This window comes from Passer montanus, unplaced genomic scaffold (assembly GCF_014805655.1).
Source record: "Passer montanus isolate IOZ18808 unplaced genomic scaffold, ASM1480565v1 scaffold34, whole genome shotgun sequence".
NCBI lineage: Eukaryota > Metazoa > Chordata > Aves > Passeriformes > Passeridae > Passer > Passer montanus.
Window position 1 is genome coordinate 6048786 of NW_024368152.1, and position 22771 is coordinate 6071556.

Here is a 22771-nt window from a genome sequence, read left to right on the forward strand (position 1 = left end):
GAGGACAGCAAATATATTGCTTTTAGTTATGTTTCCAGCAAATGGTGAATTATGTAGGCAGGTTCTTATTCAAGTATGGAGAGTTAATAGTAAGTACTTTTTCCCTCAACAACAGAACACTTTGTATTACAAAAAACCCCCTATCAACGCATATTCAAACATTTTTTAAAAGTTATTAAAAGATTGTTGTTGGGTCACCAATATATCAGGCTATGTCTAGAGAGTGTGAATAAAGATTGGCTTAAATAAACTAAATCTTTCTCATAATTTTGCTTGAATAGTATAAATAGAGGATTAACAGTATATTTGGAGAGCATATTTGGCTCTACAATGAGCCATAGTAGACAGTGATATTATATTATGACAAACTATGACAATGCAACAGAATCCAAAGTATAATCTGAGAGCTGATTCTTGTTTATGGAGAAACCATATGTCACATTTTGTTAAGACTAGCAGCAATTATGTGAGAATTTGGCCTCCTGGTGTCTATGTTACACTGAAAACATATTTCTGTACAGATTGGTAGGGTTCAAGGTCTGGAGGACCACTGCAGTCACCTCTTTCATTAACCACAATGCAGGCAGCAAGGACTGCTCTGTTTTGTGTATTTATACCTTCCAGTTACTGGGTTCCTTGGCCTTTCCATTCTCAGCATTGTTTAAGTTTTTTCCTCACAATGATGTTGCTGGACTAAACGCTTCACATCTAATGTTTCTTTTATGTAAACTACATTTCTCTGATAAAATTGAGCATATTGAACTCTTTTTCTCTGGGATGTCATGACTCTGCTATGATGACACCCCACCTGGAGTGCTGCATCCAGCTCTGACTTCCTCACGTGAGGACATGGACCTGTAGCACTGAGTCTAGAGGAGAGCTATGAAGATGGTCCAATGGCTGGAACACCTCTCTTAAGAAGACAGGATGAGAGAGCTGAGTCTGTTCAGCCTGGAGAAAAGAAGGTTTCTGAATAATCTAATTGTAGCCTTCTAGTACCCAAAGAGAGCTTGCAAGAAAGAAAGGTGGAGAGACCTTTTACAAGAGCATGGAGTGACAGGACCAGGGGCAATGGCCTCAAAATGAAACATGGCAGGTTTAAATTAGATATTAGAAAGAAATCCTTAATGCTGATATGGGAACAGGTTGCTCGGAGAAGCTGTGTGTGTCACGAAGAGAGCTTGCAAGAAAGAAAGAAAGGTGGAGAGACCTTTTACAAGAGCATGGAGTGACAGGACCAGGGGCAATGGCCTCAAAATGAAACATGGCAGGTTTAAATTAGATATTAGAAAGAAATCCTTAATGCTGATATGGGAACAGGTTGCTCGGAGAAGCTGTGTGTGCCCCATTCCTTAGAAGTGTTAAAGCTCAGGCTGATGGGACTTTGAGGAATGTGGTCTAGTGGAAATGTGTCCCTGCCCATGGTAGAGGAGGTGGAACTAGATGATCTTTAAATCCAATTTCCAATGAAAGCATTCTATAAGTCTATGATTGCATTAAGATAGTGCTGATACTATGATGGTTTCACTATAAAACAGAAGAAATTCTTATACAGGGAAGCAGTATCCACTATTGGGCCAATTTATATGGTATGAAAAAGCAGGTGAATTTTTCAATCTTTTCTGTTATTCTAATGACATTTCCTCAAATCTTTCCCATTTCACAATTTACTGACAGGGTTTCCCACAGCTGTGGCTCCAGTGCTGAGTATTTCTAATGGATACTTCCCAATTATCCAAGGGACAGTATTAACAATTTTGGTCAGCATGTTACTTTCAGAGAGCATGTTCGGCTGGTTGTCCTTGGTGAATCCCAAATTCTTTCTAAGTTATTTTTATATAAGTGGATTTCACCTAACTAGCTAAACAATTACTAGCATCCTTTCTTCTTTTTGTTCTTCTTTGCTATCCTTATTTTGACAACACTTGGGAAGTTCATTAGTAATGATTTTAAAGTTATTGCACAGACTATGTGTGATATTTTTTTTAAGCAGTGTAAATCTCCAAGAACTAACATAATTACTTAATGATAATTCTTCATATAAGTTTACAATTTAACATTGATCAATAACTTGTTTCCAAACTATATGGCATGCCAACTCAGTTTTATATTATCCTGAATTTATTGGCAAATAAAATATCATATAGTACCAATCCTGGGCATAAGTCTATTCTATCAGCCTTTTTGCCTCTACAAACCACACTTCCTGTCTAATCTGAAAAAGTAATCAAGTGAGTTTGATTGCATCTGCTTCCCAGCTTATTGGAGTTGGTTGCATTTCCTTGCATTAATTCTTTATGAATCAATCCTCATAGTACATTTTCCGTTATTTTGTTGAAGATCAATGCTGGGTTGACAGACCTGTAATCAACTGGATCTGCTTATTTCTGCTTTTTGAAATATTCACACAACACTGGCTTTGTCCAGGTGTCTGCATCACTGTTTCAAATGTTATTTTAAGACAGTTGTAGTGGTCTGGAGAGGGCTCGGTCAACTCTTTCAGAATTCCTGAATGCAAGGTGTGCAGATTTATTGATGCTAAATGTACAGTTTTCATGGCAGGCAACTGTGCTTTTAGAATATGCCATAGAAAACACTGAAACCCTTACCAGTAAGGCTTTTCTCATTCTCATCCTTCTGGTAAAATTATTTCTTTTTCTTAAAGCCTGAGCTATATTCTGACCAATGCCTAGGCAGTATCACAGACAATAACTGTTGGTATGGGTTAAAAATCATACAAAGGAATATGCTAAAAATTAAAGAATTCTAGAAAATTACTCACCACTGCTCAAATCTCTCTCCCAGCCCCATTTTGTTTACCTGTATAAACATAACCCTTGGGTCTGGACGTTGTCCCTGGAGGATTTCAGGACATGGTAGAAACATGGTAGTGCAGTGAAGTGTAAGAAGGTGATGTCCCTTTTCATCCTCCAGCAGACCCTCAGGTCTCCCTCATCACACTGTTCCTCTACCTGCAGATCCTGTGTATCCTTCAGAGCTCTGCTTGGAGAGGAATAATCCTCTCTCCAGTTTGTCCAGTCTACCATTCATGGATCAAGGGACCACGCAGACAAAACTGACTCTGGTAAGGGCAGCACAGACAGGCAGCGTGTAGCATGGAAAAGCCCAGTGTGGTACAGGGTCTCACTGCCCTGGGTGCTGTGGCAGTGCAGGGATCTCAGAGCAGAAGAGTCTGAGGAGTTTTGTCAATATGCAGATAAAGCAAAGAACCACTGCAGTGCTGGACTGGACTGGCATTTGTCTATTACCCACATTATGTGCTCACATTTTTTGACAAACGACCAGTTTGTCAAAACCACTGAAGTGTATCTTGCCTACCAGCTTCCAGTGTGAAGAATTCCTCAACCTCTGTGCCTCTTGCTGCTACGCCTGTGATGCTTCTGAGAAGAATTTAAGGAGACCCCTTCCCAGGAAAGCTCTTTCAGTATATATCAGGACAGTAGCTAGCTCATAATGGATATTGAGGTGTTTATGGTTGTAAGTTTACTTTTTTAAGCTCAACAACATCATCCCTAGGATTTGGGGTTTTTTTTGTTTATTTGGGTTTTTTTCTTTTGTTTCGGGTTCTTGTAGTCGTTTGTTTGTTTGTGTCTTTTTGTTTTTAATTTTATTTTTATTTTTGTTTTGGTTTGGATTTTTTGTTTATTTTTGTGGTTTTTAAAATTATTTTCATTTTTATTTTGGATGGTTTTTTGTTTGGGTTTTTTTGTGTCTAGGGCTCTTTGTTGTTTTTTTTTTTGTTTGTTTTATTTTTTGAGAAGCAAAACAAAGAAATATGGAAATCACCTTCAGAAGCAGACCAAGCCAAACTGGAATGAAAGACAGCTTTGCCCTAATCTTGGAGAAAATCATGCAGCAAAATTTACTACCATAAAACGTGTGGCAATACAATTGCTCCTTACTAGTTTGCCTGAATTTACAGGATGGCTGTTGATCTTGCACTGCACGTTCTCAGTTGAAAAGTTAAAAAAAAAAAGGCAGTATCAAATAAATGTATTCTCCTTTGCTTGGAAACTTAAGACCTTTACGTAGCAATTGGTTTTCCTTTAGCATGGAAATTTGCAGTTGTTCACTTAGCTGACCATATTGATGAAGAAAAATCAAAAAAGATGCAATTCACTTGAGACCTGGGAAAATTTCTTCAAAAACAAAGAAATCACTATAATTTTAGAAAGTATTACTGATTAAGAGGTTTGAGTAAGGGAATGATGCCTTCATCAGGGCTGACAACTTATACCTTTAGGGCAGCATACAGCAGCACAGCTTTGTTGCACTATCTTCCCTTTCAGTGGGCAGCATTGTGTTTCTCAGACACTTGTGGAAAGGGCTGAGGGACTGTAGCCCACCATTAATCCATTCTGTCATCTGCAATATGGAGAACATCCTCTGACCTTGCAAATTGAAATAATCCACATGTTGAGACTGGCATGATGTGCCCTGCTGACAGTCAGATGCTATCTGCCCTTCTCCAGAGCTTCTGCAAAGGGAAAGGGAAAATGCATCTGGAAAGGGAAATGCATCTGTCATGCTGTACCTGAAAGGCTGCTGGAAAATAATGCATATTAAATAATTCTGGCTTAAGATACACTGCTCATAGGCTTTGGAGAACGGTTTCCACACTGTGATTAAATAACAGGCTTGGAAGAGGAGGCAATTCAGTCAGCTGAGTTACAAATTCTTCGTAAACAGCAGAAAATGATAAAGTAATACAAGTGTCTCAGCTTTCACATCTGGGAACAGCACATATACACAGATATAAAGTCACTATATGATATAGGGTTCTTCTGAAATAGAATGTATTAATGCCTACAAAGCACAGTGGGATTCTTGGGAAAAAAAAAATGTTCATAATGTTGTCCTGGCAGGTTGCAAAAATTTCCCTTGGGGAAATAGAGGGGTTTGTTTAGGTGTTGGAAAAGGAAAGAATGGGATTATTAGCATACTTTAAACCACGTAATTTTGATGGAAAGCTGCTGTTACCTTTCTCTATGTAAAAAGGCTGTCTGTAAGGAAATATATTTTCTGCAGTTTTCTGAATAGCTCTGGAAACAAAAGATGAATTAAAGAACACTGCATCTCTGTTACAAAGATCATTCTGTGGTTGTTAGCTTCTGAATATGAAAATACAAAAGATAAATGAAAAACCTAGCAATATCTCATCTCCTGCTTGTCTTGCTGTTGGAGATACTTCATACCCCTCAGCACAATACAGTGTGAGAAATCTTCAGTGAGCTACTTATGCTTTCTTAAAGCCAAGTGACAGTCACTGATGCTCAACACTACATTCTGTGCAATGTCCCTCTTTCATCATGGGGTCCTGGTCAGTGACAAGTTCTACATGAGTCAGTCGTGCCCTGGCAGCCAGGAGGACCAGCCCTGTCCTGGGGGGCATCAAGGACAGCATCACCAGCTGGGCAAGGAAGGGGATCGTCCTGCTCTGCTCTGAGCTGGGGTGGCCTCACCTCCAGTGCTGGGGGCAGTTTTGGGTGCTAAAATACAAGAAGGATACAAAGCTTTTAGAGAGTGGCCAAAGGAGGGCAACAAAGGTGATGAAAGGCCTTGAGGGGAAGCTGTGTGAGGAGTGACTGAGGGCACTTGGTCTGTTCAGCCTGGAGAAGAGCAGACTGAGGTGAGTTACAGCTTCCTCATATGAGGAAGAGGAGGGGCAGGCACTGATCTCTCCTGTGTGGTGACCATGACAGGACTTGAGGGAACAGCCTGAATTGTGTCAGGGAGATTTAGACTGAATATTAGAAAAAGTTTATTCAGTCAGAGGGTGTTTGGGCACTGGAGCAGGCTCCCCAGGAAAGTGGTCACAGAACCAGCCTGCTAGAGCTCAATAAATGTTTGGACAATGTTCTTGGGCACCTGGTGTGACTCTCGGAGATGGCGCTGTGCAGGAGCAGGAGCTGGAGTCTGCTGATCCTTATGGGTCCCTTCCAACTCCAGATGTTCTGTAATGCTATGATTCTTGTGGGTCCCTTGCAACTCAGGATATTCTAGGATTCTAGGATTTCTTGAGTGACTCCCATCTGCAGGGAAAGACATTTACAGATCTGTGGAAAATGAGCTTTTTTTACGAGTAGGCTCCTCTGCTCGAGCTGCCTCTCTGGCTGCAGAGATCCAGTGGGATCACCTATTTTTTTGGCAGGAAATCTACTTTGACACTCATTTAAATTAATCTTTTCCTGAATCACCTTGCAAAACTGCTGGAAAATATGCAAAGAGAAGTTGTCTGAAAAATTCACATTTCATTCCTCCATATAGGCTTTTAAATTCTACTGCAACCATTACTATAAAATATACCATCTTCCTCCAGGAGTGAAGATTCCATATGGATCTTGTCTGAGAAAGTGACTCTGGAGGATATCAGTCAGAACAACCTTAAAAGGCAAAGTACCTCTCCAGAGAGAAGCCATACGTTTGTATATTTGGTAAAAATCAAAATTCTCTTCATATACATTACAAAGCCAGTTAAGTCACGGAGAACTCCGCAGAACAGTCATACTTACAAAAGAGAAGCTACAAAAGTGATAAATATAGTCCTTGAGAGACAAACTTCAGACAGGTGTTTAGCAAAAAGCATTTCTAGTTTTGCTGACTTCTAGAGAAAAATCATTGCAAAGATAATTAGGAGGAAGAAGAAGAAGGATATTCAGAAATATAAGTTCTTAGAAGAATAATGTAATGAGTTAAATGTTTCCTTCCCAATTAAACAACCTGGAAGACAAATTTCCAAGGAATATTAAAAATAATTCTCATCTTCAAAATCAGAGGACCTTAACAGCTCCACTTCTTAACAAAGACACTTTAACTTTCAAAGCCTGCAAAATTCTCATGTACCCTAAGTGGAAAGGGAACAAAAAGAAACTTGACATAAAAAATTTTCTGAGCTCTTTGTGCTTAAGTTCTGCCAAGTACTCTCTGTGTCTCCAAGAAATAGGATGATTACCTCTCTGTCCAAATCAGATAGAGATAACTAAAAAACTTATAAAGGAATGTACTCTTTTTAATTAATGTGTGAGTCGCTGGGTTTGTTGAAAATTAAAAATGGGATCAGGTCTTCCTTCTTGCTCACTGTGTAGTGCTTCTAGCTGCATTCTCGTTGTAAATTCTTGACTGTCTAGGCTTTTGTTTTCAACCTCTCAGCCAAAAAAATATATTCCAGATTTAAACTCAGACAATTCTGGGTTCCAAACTTTGGGGCTTTGGTGAAATCTATTATTGCAAAATTTCAGAAAACAATGGTTTGGAACCAAAAGCAATCTGTAGAGACAAAATGTCCAAAGGCATCAGGATTTTTTGCAAAAACAACAACAACAAAATTAATACAGGATTCAAGAAAGAAATAAACCCCCACATTTTCAAGATCTCAGAATCAAATTGGTAGTTCTAGAATTGCCAAAAAAGGGAAGATAATTGTGGAGAATTTCTTACTTGTCCTCTCTGGCTCTCCAGCTCTCTGCTCTTCAGGTGTTTTTCTTCCCTTTATAGTGGTGTCATTGGTGAGTATGATCTGGTAATGCTGAGAATGGTGTGATAATGGTCTGATAATCCCAGTTAGGGATATCCTCATAGTTAGGAAATTTTCACTGAAGCCAAGAGAAATTCCACATTCAGGCTGTAAAATGTTCTTGGAATCAGCTGAAAGAGATAGGAGAATAAGGCCAGGTAGTTTCCATCCAAATGTGTAATATCTACTGGAAATACATATCTGGAGAGTTCCTCCCATGTATGATTAAGACTAATTCCTAGCCTTATGGATTCCTTTGTGTCTGAAAGACTTTTTGCTTGATAAGTACAGGACATAGCTCTTTGCTGAGATAGAACAGATAGATCTGTTCTGTCACTTGAAGTGTCTTAAGATTGAAAATCTCATCCAAAGCCCTTTCTGCTGAAGATTTTTCCAAAGAATCTCCTACTCTGTGCATGGTTTGTAGTTGAAAAAGAGAGTTTATCTTTAGGGAACCCATTCTACAAGGATCTTCTTTCTATTTGACTTTGATGTCTTTCTGTGAGCTCGGCAAATCCTGTGTCTGCAGGCTTTTACAGCATTCCTCCTGAGATTGCTGGTGTCTGTGGTGCAGTCACCTTCCCTGGAAGTATTTCAAATGCAAACACATATGGCACTTGGAGACATAGTTTAGTGGTGGACTTGGCAGTGTTATGTTAATGGTGGACTTGATGGACTTAGATGTCCTTTCTAATCCAAGTGATTCTGTGGTTCTGGGACAGGGAGCAGCAGAGATGAAGGGGTTGGAAGGAAAATGCCTCAGAATGTTCCTGCTCAGTTATTCTCTGACAGGTCTGGTACCATTCCTAAGGTTCTCTTATATGGCCACAGTTGCCTGTGGGAAGACTAGCCATGTCTTGTGCAAATGACAGGAAAAAAAGGTAGGATTCTGCATAGGAACATGTACATGTGTGGATGAACAGTTAGATCAGGTAAATTTTGTAAGAATTGTAAAACAAAGGTAGGAGTTTTGTGATAATTTCTTTTTAAAGAATAATTTGAGTCAGATTCAAGGACTATTGGAATCTTAAAAATTGCTCTCAAGAGTTGCAGGTCCTGCCTACGGAATACCTATTCCTTACTGGAAATGCTCTGCACGATTGCTTTCCATTTATGTATTTAAAAGGGTATTTATTAAAATAGAATTTATTTTTCAAAGGCTTTTTAGCTCACTCTCTTACAAATGTCCATTTATTTGAATTAGTTTATTTTTGTTAAAGCCCCTAAGGACTTTCAAAATTCCACCTGTACTTAATTTCGGTCATCTGCTTCAAACTACAAAATAACTCACATAGGGCTGTCAATATTGGACATCCAAAATCCTTCACTTCATGCAATTTGTGGATGTGTAGCAAAATTAGGGGAGGGTTGGTTAGTGACCAGCACACAGCAACCCATCTATGACCCAGTATTTGTCGTGTGAGACCAGAAGACAGCATATAAGCAGAAAATGCTGCATTTTTCTTTCAGCTTTCTCTTTTTTTTCCCTTTTCCATTTGTAATATCAGTTAAAAAGCAATAAGTATGCTTATTACTTTTGTAAGATTGCTATGAATTATTTAGCTAAGAAATAATTGAAGGAGGCATGGTTGGGAAAATTACCCACAAAGCCAGCAAAACTGCAAGTCAACCTGCCGTCATTGGGCACACAATGGTCATTAATTTTAATGAGATGTGGGAGTATGCAGTTCAGCAGGAGGAGGAGAATGCATGCACTTCTCAAAAACCTGCCTGGCATGGCAGGCTGGAGAAATTTTACTAGCACTCCAGATCAATAGTGGAGACAGCAGTCAATATTAGTAGACCTCACAATCATCATTAATTGAAATCTCTCGGCCTTCAGTTTGCATAACAAAACAGCTGGTGCCTTAATGAAGAATGTAATATCTTGCAATTCTGACCTCCTGAAACTTCCTCATGGACTACAATGGCTAAAATAGAGGCTGGAAACTCTGCTGTAAACCCCTCTCTGTATCTCCAATGCCATACTTATGCCCCACACACATGTATGCATGCTCCTCATATGTCAGTGTTATGTATACAATTAAATAATACCTAGAAATTAAGTATCTGAATTCAAATAAAGTGAGTCAAGAGACTTTAAAGTGAAGCAGCAGAAGAAAACAAAATAAACTGCCAAATAGCCTCATTTTAGTTAAAACTGAAAGTATGTGTATTAGAGAAAATATGTATGTAAAAAGCTAATTTTCAAACTTGAGATGGAAAAGTTGGAGACAAAAAGAGAGATTTTGAACTGGAACAGCTCATATTAAAGCAAATTTTCTGGTTTGGGTCTTATTTCTCTCTCTCTCTCTCTCTCATGGAGAGTCATTCGGAAAAGATCAGGGAGGCTAAGCCATAATAAGAATAATTTGCTAGTTTTCAGCCTAAATGTGAAGATGATTGAAGCCTGCAAGTGTTCTGTCGTGCCATATGTTAGTGTCCGTGTAAAAGAATCTGATGAAGATGATGAGATAACAATTTTCTGTCTGTAATGAGTAAGGGGACTGGGAAATTGCTGGGGAAATTGTGGGATTAAGGCCCATTTATGCCAGAAAATTGCAAAGAACTCTCAGAGCAAATGCAGGAAGGTAGTGGCAGAAGTATTTATTGATTCTACGAATCAGACTTTTTTTTTTAAAGCCTGGCAAAAAAAGTCTTACAAGTGTTCCAGGTCTTACAATGCAAATCTATACTCACAATAAATACATTAAAAGCTGGTTAATTTCACCACAACTCTGTAATTCTCCCTACTCTCTTCATGAAGAACATTGTTGAGTAAAATTCTCAGGAATAAATCTCTTTTGTATTTGTGTTTACTTAATTACTTTCTGCTTTTATTTCATATGAAAGAAGAAAGTATAATGTCCCTTCCAAGTTTCTACCATCTCTTGTGAATTATTATATTTGATAGTTATAACATATAATAGTTCTCATGACACTTGTTTGCAAGCCTGAAGACAAATATCTGATTACAGAATCTAAAAGTTCAAATTCGAAAGACTGCAGTTTTCCTTTTTTCAAATTTTATATCTTGCTTCTTGTCTTCATGCATCCAAGCCTTCCACAACTTTTCCCTTTTTATATCAGTATTTCTCTTTTTTTCTATTTCATCCATTCTTTATGCTTCCCCCTGTCATTCTGTAAGAAGAGGTGTAGCAGTGGTCCTAGTCCACATTGCTTTTGATCTCTCACTTGTCTCTCCTATAGATGATTCTGCAGTGGTTTCTCACTTATGCAAGATTAAATATGAGAAATAGCAGACACAATTTTCTTGAAGCTGAGTTAACAGAATTTGGTTTACTCAGATTGAAAAATTGGTTTTAGCTGTTATTGTTTTTAATGTCCTCAGCAGAAAAAACTAATCCTTGCATAACTTTTCTGTAGAGAAACCAAGAAAGCTGCTATGCCTAAAGAGCCAATACACCAGCAGATCAGATGCTCAGTAAAGTTGATCTGTGAGAATGAAACAAAAAAGTGACTTCAACCTAATTTCAATGACTTGAGGCTCAACCTTCTGAAAAGAAAATTGATAGTTCAGCAGTTTTCTCTCATACTTCTTTATTCTAGATTTGACCTGGCATTACTAAGTTTAGAATTATTTCTAATCAATTATATGCCTACAAATTCACAAATATATCTAATTCTTTTTCCAAAGGTTGTCAGTGAATCAGCACTGAGTGATGAAAAATTGATTTTGATGACACATTTTACCTGAGACTCAAAAATTACCTTGGCATTTTTCAAGGATGCCTTCTAATTCTTGTATAGTGGAAAAGAGCTAAAAAACCTAAAAACAAGGGAAAATTTATATAAGACTCACTTGATTTTCCTCATTTGGAAATTTCCTGTTAGAGCAAATAGCTTCATTAATCTAGGACAGGGCAGCTCTCTTGTCTCTGTGGACATGAAGTACCATGATCCCAGGCAGACTTTGGGGAGGAGGAACAAGCTGGCATTTGTTCAAATATGCATTAAAGCAGGGGCTGCCAAAAACTGCAAAATTGCAGAATCTACTCTAAGGGTAATGATAAGGAGAGGAATTAACTATTTTAATTCTTTATTACTCTGCCAAAATGATGTAATCCACGTCCTTTCAATGTTTATGTTGAGAACAAATTAATGTATTCCCATTTTTGTTCCTTTTGGTTCTTACTTCAATCTTCAGTCACAGAAATGAAGTGAGATAAAATTGTAGTGACTAATATGGTCCCAAAGAAAAAAGCAGGCTGTTGAACTGATTTGGGGAATGTGAATTTCTTTTCATTGAGAAAATTTTATCTTTTTATAATTTTTCTTGAATAAACTGTAGGCACTAGATACTTCCATTTTGCCAACAAAATATAGTTTGGTTAGCAGTGCTTTAATTTCTGTGAAAGAGCATCAAGGAGTCAAGGGCAATATCTAGCATTACTGTGGACTGCTGTCAGCCCTAGAGAGGGAATCATGCTCTAGAAGGAGTCCAGGCAAAGATAATTATTGCATGTAGTTGTAGATTTTTGTCTGAAACCCCTCTGTTGACACCCTTTTTTTGGTGTTGTTTGCTGACTAGGTTTCAAAGAGACTATTAGCTTTGCATAGCAGTTTTTTTGTAAAGACAAACAAATAGAAAATTTGTCTATTGACAATTTACATGTCCTCTGTATGTTACATATCTTCATGTGTTCAGCTCCAGAGGCCTGAGGATGCATTCATGACCTACTTTTTTTCTTTTCCTGATGTGTCATGCTAACTACAGTATGCAGTGGGGCTGAAGGATCTTAACCTCCATGAGATACTTTTTACCCTCTGAATTCATGAGATTATATGAAAGGTCTGCTCAAAGATCCTGACCTGCCTGGAAACCAGGAAATATATTATACAAATAATCTATTTTACTCTCCTTTTAATACATATTTTTTTGGGTTGAAATATTTTTGTTCTGGATTAATGTTTATGTAAGATTAAGATTTTTTCCCCAGCTTTAATTAATAATTTCTGATATGCAAATTTGATCTGCAACTACTTCTAATAAAAAGTTTATTAAAATGGGTTTATTAAAGAAGGAGAGATAACTCAGAATAAATGAAATAGCAAAAAAAAAAAAAAAGCAAAAGTACTTAAGATTACTCTGTGCAAAAAAGGAATTTTTACATACACTTCTATGAAGATATTTATGATTAATGTTATTTTTTTGTCAGTGACTAGATGTAGCACTCACTCCAACAATATTAATGTTACTTCTTCTATTATCTAAAGCTTTGGCAAAAATTCTGAGTGGGTGCACTAGGTTATTAAAATTATGATCATGAAAAAGGCAAAATGTCACTAATAAAATGAGTTAACATTGGTGGACACAAACATTTTTACATTTCTGCATGATCCCATATCACTTCACTGAGGGCAAGCTTTTTGTGTCAGAGGTACTATACATTAAAGCGTGTTCAAAATTTGAAATGAGTGTCCCTAATTTTAGCTTTTTCATTTTGTTCCCTTATCTCCACCCCTAAATGTGACTAGTTATAGTTACACATAACTTTTGCTTAAATTTGCTGGAAATCTTTATAGAGGAAATGACTATATTATTTTAATTTGATTTTACCTAAAAAATAATATTTCTTAGCCTTGCAATTTGCCTGATCAAGGCTTTCATATGGGAATTTATTTAGGTTTTAAAACATAGTCTGTCACTGGACTATATGTGCTGATATGTGCAACAAGCTACATACAAGACTTATTGAATGAGTAGGTGCAAAAGCAAAACATACCAGAAGGAGAAAGTGAGCTAAAGCCCTCAGTGCATAGAGCAAGCAATGGTCATTGCACAGACATTTTCAGCAGAGGTCAGCCCGTTTGTTTGGTACTCCCTTCTCCTTCCTTCACTTTCCAAATAAAAAGTGCAAATTGCACTCTGTCATCTGTTAGGGGATAATCTGCATGCACACAAGCCATCTCTTTGAAACTGTATTTCACATTATTTTAATCTCACTTTGCTCGCAGAGCTTCACATTATGCTCTATACCAGTTTCCTTTTTACTACTCAGCACAGAGCTGTAGGGCTGGTAACTGCTAGCAAAACACTGAATGAGAAATATTTGTCATCCAGTATTCTGCACATGCTGTAACAAGAAAAAAAGAAGAAGATACACTCACTGGAAAAAAAAACCATACATCATGAATGAAGGCTCTGAAGGACTTTGAAAGGTTTGCTTTGCCATTTTTCTTTTTAAAAACCCAATAACAGGATTTCAACAAGCACACAATTATCAGGTTTTGTCAATAAAGTTTCATGAAAACACGGTTTCCTCTTATGACATATTAAAAGTGTTCATCATTCAGTGTGTCCAAACTTACCTCTGAAGAGAAATCTAGTTGCATTTTTAGACACATTAATTAATTGAGATTTTCCTCCAGAAAATGTGAGGGTTGATAAAGAATGTGTCACATCAGTTATGTATCTAGTGAAAAAGTTTTAGTAGCACAAAAGATAATTTGCAGCAATCAAAGCAATGAAAGTATGTAGCCAGCAGTTTTCATTGTTTTTCTATAAAGGGTGGCAGCAAGTTTAAAACTTTCAATCATAAGTACAATACAAGGATTGGTTTTGCCTGCCATACTGTCACTTTTAAAGAAGAGGTTTTATAAATGAAAATACTTTTTTTTTTTTTTTTTTTGGTAAAGGCAAAGGTGATAAAAAAATTAAATAGATATCTGTTCTGGATTCAGAAGGGTCAGCTGCTTGAAAGTACTCAAAATTTATTTTGATTCTTTGACATTTTTACACTCAAGGTGCAAGGAAATTATGATGTCAATCCCATTTGAATGTCAGATGCAGTGATTCTCCACTGCATCTGACATTAATTATTTCTCTTTTTAGCAGGGTTACCAATCAGAACAAAGTCAGGAAAATCTTTGTGGAAATCAATGAATTGCACAGAGGAAAATAAGCATGAGGGAAGAAAGTACCCAAATAAATGTAGTTCATTATTAATTTCACTTAATTGCTGTGGAAAATAAGTGCCTTTGAACTTTCTAAGCCATTAGCAGAAGACAATGAACTCCTATCTTAAAGAGAAGGGTGATTAATACTTAAGTGTTTCTCTGTATGCTGAAGATATATGAAATGATGGTCCCACCTCTGGGAGCTTTCACCACTGGACAGCAATTGAACTGTTTCAAACGGATCAGGTGGGAATGAGGAAAAGACATGTTTCCTGGAATTCAGAGTCAAAATAAGGCTTTCATTCTGCAATTAGCTTGCAAGATACTAAAAGGCTCTGCAAAAGAATATCTAAGCTGCAAATAAATTCAATTAGCTGTCACTGCTCCTTGCAACTCAACAATTTTTCTACCTGTAAGGAAAGTCTTCTCCTCCTCCTCAGCACCACTTACTCAGGTCCGCTTTGCCATTTGCTACGGGTTGGGGGAGACCTGATCCTCACCTGGACCCTTGAAATAAGGTCTCTCACATTCTGAAATCAACATGCAACTGCAGATGACAAGACACTACATATCATTATCCAGTGCTATTTTTAACATCTGGGACACATTTTTATAATGAAGTTAATCAAGTTACTGGTGAATCTAGACTATTTGAATCTAGAAAATTTGTTTTCAAATCAACGCAAAATTAAGGCAAGTTCTTTATTATTTCATGTGGACCACAAAATCATTTTCAGTAGAAATGAACTGACCTTTATATGGGTTTGCCACCAGTATAAAGTTGAGGAGGTGGTTTTAAACTATTTAATTTGATTTCTGATGTCCCTAATCTGGTTTTATGTTCTTCAGGTTTTACAGATTATTTAATTGAAGCTATTTTAAATATTTTTAAATTAATAATGAATGTGTCTTTAGGTCCATAAAATCTGAATTTGCAACTGAATGCCTTTAAAATTCTGGGAAAATTAAAACTATTGTTCTACTTCTGTACTAGGAGTTATTCAATCCATCTAGATAAATACAAAATGCTTATTGATTATTCATCAAATCTATATTTTTTAGATACAACACACTCATCTTAGGGAAATTAAATAGGTCATCGGTAGAAATTTTTCAGAAATGAAAGTTTTCCAATGTATTAAAAATATCACAAGTCCACTGTATGTTATCAGTGTTACTCCACAGTTCATAAGAACAACAAAAATTTAATAGCCATTTCTGGCAATTAAAATATTTCATGCAGCATTTGGCAATCCACATTCACCCTCAGTTTGTCAGAGGGCAAACGAGCACAGAACACAAGAATGTTCAGGGGCATTTACCTGTACTGCAGGACACAATTTAGAGAAGAACAGTGATATATGTGCACAATTAGTAATGTAATTTCTTTGTTTTACTTTCATTAGTAGAAACATTGATATAGACCATCTAGACCAAGTGAAACTTATTTTTGAATTACTTTTCTGAATACAAAATATGGGATTTAATAAGTAGCCAAAAGAAGATGGGAAAAGATGGATTAAGATACCCAGCTGTGTTCTTTTCCTGCTGTGTTAAGTATTGGTCTGTTTGAATACCAGCATAGCATGAAGGCATAAATCAACACTTTTTGACCACTGTTTACATTAAGAAGTTTATGTGCATCAAACTATGAAAAAACTAGAATTTTCTTCAGAAAAAAAATCATAGAATGATAAAATCATACCCCTGTTTAAAGAAGTGTCACCTACAGCAGGTTGCTCAGGACCATATCTGGTTAGGTTTTAGCTATCCCCAAAGATGGAAACTCCACAGCCTCTCTGGGCAAGCTTTGCCAGTGCTAGATCATGCTTACAATAAAAAACCTTTTTCTTACAATTAAATGGAATTTCCTGTATTACAGGAAATATCTGCATTTGAGATAGTGCAATGGAGCAAGGAATGCAAAAAGACTGTTTTCTAAGAGGAAGTATTTTTTGGGACCAAGATATAAGCAGTTTGTAGAAGGAAAACCATAAACATATCTATGATTCAAGACTGATCTCTACTTGTGGTTCTTTAGATACTTGTAAAACATCCATTGTAATATCCTTCTAGTGTATCTGTGTCTACACTATCATAAAAGTCAGCTCCCTTCTTTATTCCAATCTCTTCATCATGCTCTCTGTGTAGATACTTTACATCTAAGCTCTCTTTCAGAGTAAAGCAGTTTATATCTTTCTGGGATGAAAGTTGGGGGCAATTCCGAGAACATTTGCTCTGTTGGGCTGTAAAACACTTCTCACATAATTTCAAACATCTTGAACTGGGAAAACAAACAAAAAGCCAGACAACCATTCAACCAAAACAAACAAACCAAACCCCAACAGGTGGGCTAGCAGAAATCTGGCTCAAACAGTGCACACTTTAGATGCAACCAGTTTGCTCTTGAAGCACTTAGCAGCAATGTTCATGGCTATGAACCCTTCAGAATCACAGAGTCTGGGGATGAAGGACTGGGATGAATGTTCCAAGCAGTGTGGGTGTAGCTGTAGAAATATTAGGTGCTCAGAAAGCTTTGAGATCAGATATTTATCTCTTATCAGAATAACAATTCTTGCTGAAGCCAAGGAGCTTTTCAAACTCTTATGTTCTGTAAGATAAGATAGACCCAAACAGGATGAAGGTAAAGTCCTTTGTGCAAACTGGCACATCCTGTGGGGTGTATGACCAAATAAAGCAAAATAAGATGAAAGAGAAAGATTGAAGAGGAGCAGTTTTGATATATAATTCAAGGTAACTCTGTTCCTATGCTTCCTATCACCACTCCTACAGTTTTCCCAAGAATTACAAATTTTTGTTTCATGCAATGATTGTTTAAATGTCTTCTTTACCTAAGTAACATTGCCAGTGAAATATTGCTAGGTTTCAAAGAATCTGAGACTCAGCAGTTGTTAGCTGTGGTTACTGCTGACTGATATGTGCATGGACTTTACTGCCAAAGACGGGTGGGTTTTCACTTAGGAGCCATTAACATGCTTGGACTATTCCAGAATAAAGACAACTGTGAGACACTAACACACAAGACAAGATCATCAATGTCACACTATACCTCAAACTTTTGTTGCATGATCGATTGGAAAAAAAAATGAAACCATGTCTTTCCAGTTGTTTTGTTTCAGAGCAAGGCAACATGCTAGTTGCTCAAAGTGGAAAACAAACCTTTTGAGCAACGAGCTCAAGACTTATGTCTGTAGAGTTATGAAAGTGCTACACTTGCAAAGTCATTGCAGCACATCTCATCTGATAATGCATCCTTCTCTATTCCCTGAATTCTGTTGCTTCAAAAGCTTTTTTATAGAGATGTGAAAGGTGGCATTGTCACCTGAGAAGTTTTAAAATGGCCTGGTTTTCCTACACTTGGAATTTTTCAACCTGACCTTCATGATTTGTCTGAGGCTAAGGATGGAGCTGGTTGTTTACCAAACAGTCACCAGAAGTAAGCAGATGGAGATCTTCAACCTGCCTTACTGTCTTGAAAGTGTTTCCTCTTTTGCTTTGCCTCTATGAGGTTTATGGAGAATGTCAGTTAAGTGTCTAAAATTAAATACAAACAAGCAAAGCTTTGGAAGGGAAGGTGTCAAGAGGATGGATCAGGCTCTTCTTGGTCACACCAAGCAACAGCACAAGAGGCAATGTGCAGAAACTGGTGCACAGGAAGATCTATCTGAATATGAGGAAGAACTTCTCCACTGTGTGGGTGAGTGAGCACCAGAATAGATTGCCCAGAGGGTTTGTGGAGTCTCCCTCTTTATTCAAGAGCCATCTGGACACAATCCAGTGCCATTGGCTCTAGGATGACCCTGCTTGGGCAGGGAGGTTGGACTGGATGATACACTGTGGTCCCTTCCAGCCTGACCCACTCTGTGATTCTATGATTCCAGTTCCCCCAAACAAGAGCACTCCATTCTTTCATCTGTCCATTCTTTCTGGATTGACAGCTCTCTGAAATTACCTGCATGTTATCCTCAATGCTAGAAGGTGAACAAACTAATGAAGTGGCAGCGCGGAAACAAATTTAGGGAAAACCTATCTATATGCACCCTCTTGCCAAAAAGGAGATTTTTCAATAAAAAGCAATAGAAACTCTAAAACTTCCTAAGTGATTTTGAATTAAAAGAAAAATAATTAAAAAAAAACCCCAAAAAACAAACCAAACCAAACCAAAACAAAACTGATAGAATTGAAAAGTTGTGGCTTTTGGTTAATTACACAACAGTACTTTCTTCGGACAGGATTGTCATTTCTTACTTCTAATAAAGTTGTTTATTGGGGACCAAAAAATTTCTGCTTTTACTTCCGAGAAAAGTTAGTGAAAGAGATCTCTGTTTAAAAATTAAAATTATTTTGTTTTCCTTCTGTTTTAATAACAAGCAATTGTGAACAAAGTCTGTATGCTCTGGTAATTCCTACATCCTTTCTGTGTCCTTGCCTTAAGCCAGATTTGCAGATCAGAGTTAAATAAAATTTATCCCATTTCCTGTTATGGCAGATGAAACAGGATCCACTGCCTATTCTAGCTTTAACAGCCAGATGAAAATCAACAGTGAAAACAGTGGGAATATTTTCATTCACCTGTGTAGGCACTAGATGGTAGTTAGGATCCACATCTATCCCAGGCTGGCCCCTGGTCCATATATCTCCTTCTATATCAGCTGTCCCTGTCATCCATGTATCATCTAGTACTGTGTTGAAATCACAGCAATATCTCACTTCTAACTTCATGTTGAATCAAACAGAACAAAAATTGCCGAAAATGGAGAGCAACACTGAGTCAAAGCCAGTCTCTCCAAGTCTGGAAACAACTAGCTTTATGACACCTGCTTGGTGTAATCTGTGTGTTGAGGGTGCTGGGGAAGGCTGAGCAGCAGAGGAGCTGAGAGGTGTACTCTGCCACAAGGAACTGTATTTCTAAATGTTTGGTAAGTAACAGGGAGAAATTCTGCTTACCTGAAAGAACTGAGAATGTTTTGAGTTTGAAAGGCTGTTTAAGAAGTTAAAGTCCCTTGAAGTTTTGAGTATTCCTTTCGCTGAAGCTCAGTTCCTAAGATATGGTTGGTATACACACAAAAGGTCTAGATGTTTATTCACTGGGAACAATTCTAGTCTAGCAACACGTATGGCCTGATTGTCTAAAAGGTAGTTACAAGCATATGCAAGAATTTCTCCAGATTCACTGAAACATGTCTGTACCACTTGGATTTAAACAGAATAAGAATTTTAAAAGTGCAAATTCAAGAAAACTCAACTTTCAGTTTTCCATAACTCTGCAGAATGAAGTATCCAGGGGAGTTTTTCATATGAGTTTCAAAAGACTCAGAACTGCACATTCACATATTTTTTCCATTTTAACCATGCCCTGAAGTCTTCACAAAACACTGGGATCCTGTAGTGTCTGATATTGAAGAACCTCACAGGAAGGTATAGCTCATACTGTTCTGTCTGTCCAGTCTGTAATTAGCTGTTCAACTCATCTACTAACACTTACTAAATCAACAAGTTTTTTGATTCCTACATGTTTCTAGAATTGCCAAGATTGCAGCAATGGCTGTGTGAAAGAAATCCTGAGAAAAAATGAAGCCAAGGGTCCTTTTGAGCTCATTATCAAATCTCAGAGTAATTCTAAAAGCTCTAAAAGCTCCCAAAACAATGATGTCAATAATAATGTTCTGTGAATCCTTTACTGGCTCTTTGTAGCTACTCCTAAGAATGCAGAATGATATATCATCATTTGTTATTGCTTCAATTTCAGAAGAATCCACAATGTGCTAAATTCTTCTGCTGTGCAGGTAAAAAAGTTCTTATGCAGAAAAGAGGGAAAGGACTAAAAGAAGAGAAAAAGACAAAAGAAATAGTGTGAGATATTTTACTTACTCTTAGATAACTCCAATACTACCTGGACAATCTCTTTTTCTTTCACATAGAGTCTAAGACACTTTCACTGGACCCTTTTTCACTTGTATCCAATCTCTTTTTTCAACTTGTGTTCACTCATGGGATAAATGAGACCAATAAGCAAAATGGATTAAATTCATGGTCTGAACTCCATTGAAATCAATAAAAGACTTTCTGTTGAGTCCAGCTGGCTGAAGACTATGGTTCAATCAGCCAGGTGCATTTAAGTGTCACCATTTCCTTTAAATTAATTTTAAATATAGATTAAAAAATTATCATAATTGGCCCAGATTCTATTTCTGGGAAATCCAATCTGAACACTACTGACTGAAATACCTCCCTAAAAAGAGATGAGGTTTTTGTGCATGGGAAAGAAATGGAAGGCAGACAAACATTTAGTTCTGCTGATACTTTTAAACTTTGTGCAGTAATATTAGCTATCTGTCTCTGAATTCTTCAGTCTATTAACTGCTCATCTCCATACACTTCTAAAGCAATTATTACTTTCCTGACACTTTGAATTATTAATATTATTGTTGTTATTATTAATTCCAAACAGTGGCAAAACAAATTGGGTGTCCTTCATACAAAAAGTGAGGCATGTGTTTTTGCTGTCATCAGTGGAGCCTTTTGCTGTGTTTGTGATTTGAAGTGTAGTGTTGATACCAGCACAAATACCAACGCCAGTGCTGCTGGTAATTGCTGTGATGGGCAAGTGTCACATCTGGCAAGTGAGAGTAGACCTCAGCTCTGCACACAGAAAAGCACATTATTTAATGAATTATTTCATGCACTATGTGAGGCTGCAAAATTGTAACTGAACTGTATGGAGAATATTTGCATAACCTCTGAGTGCACTCTACAGAAATCCTTCAAAAGAGAGGAAGAAATTTTAAGATCCTTAGGACTAAGTGAACTTCTGAGCTAATAGAACAAGTAAAAAATGCAGATCATCCTCTCTCATCTCTATTCTCATGGCCAAAAACCACCAGAAACACAAACAGACTGGATCCTTGGCATCTTCCTTCCCTGCCTGGAAGTACTGTAGGCCAGTCAGTCCACATCTTAAGATATATTTTCTCAGAAAGATAAGAAACAGGCATAAATGTCTGCAGTCCTTTGTAAATCAGAATGCTATCTGACAGATTTTCCTCTAAAACAAAGTGTATGTGGTGTGCTAGGTATCAGATATTCTCTTTACTTTTTTTCTTTATGAAGACAGGAGATTACCAATATGCTTTTTACTTTTCAGCTTGATCATCTTATTTTCTTATTTTTTTTTGCACCAACAATGACATTTTTATTCATTCTATTTCTAGAATAAAAATTCCTGTGTGACTTCACTTCAAACCATGACCAGGATGAGTGATGGATTCTCATATTGCCAATAACATACACAGATTAACATATCTATCAAATGTCATATTAAAATCCTAAAAATAATAGTTTCTTCTTCTTGTCACTCATAAAGCCAGCAACTATGATTTTGTATTTGTAAGTGTAAGAAGTATATTTATTCCTTTCCTCCTCTGCATGCTCCTCATCTCTTTTTGCTTTGGTGGGACAGGCACAAAAGCCCGAAGGCACAAACCATTTTGCATTCTCTTCTGTCTCACTCTAGAAAATGCATCTTAATTTGTAAGTGTAAGAAGTAAATTTATTCCTTTCCTGCATGCTCCTCTGCATGCTCCTCATCTCCTTTTGCCTTGGTGGGACAGGCACAAAAGCCTGAAGGCACAAACCATTTTGCATTCTCTTCTGTCTCACTCTAGAAAATGCATCTTGCTGCTGCACCTTCAATCTTCTGCCTATCTCATTGGAGGATCATTCCAGCAGGGAAACAATGACTCTTAGAAAGAAAGATAAAGTGAATGTTCTATATGTGGAATATAGGGGTAGAACAATATTAGCACACTGCCACTGTTAGACCCCTTTCCTTTTTGAACAGATAGTGTCAATGTCTATCTGGGATGGATGACTCAAGCTCAGTGGGTGTGCAGATGACAGTTCAGGCTTATGTGCACAAAACACCTTTTATTCCATGATTCAGCCCATCTCCGGTCTGCCCGTGTAGCTGTGGCTGCAGATTCTGTCACATCCTTCCCCCTAGATGATTTCCCCTTATGAGGTCATGCTGCTTCTGTTTAAAGAGACATCACAGAGAGATGTCTTCACTCTTTATGAAGTCCTATCTTGGCCTGTATTTGCTCTTAAAGTCCTCACAAACTGTAAAAAGGACTTCAATTTTCACAAAAACTTGTGCATTCAGGAATGCACTCTGAAAACAGGAGGCAGTATCATCTTTATCTCAGCCAGTCACACATGGGCTCCAGGTAGTCTCTGTCATTGCAAGGCAATTGCTGACAACCATTCAGTAAATTTATGGTCAAATAGGAGATGACC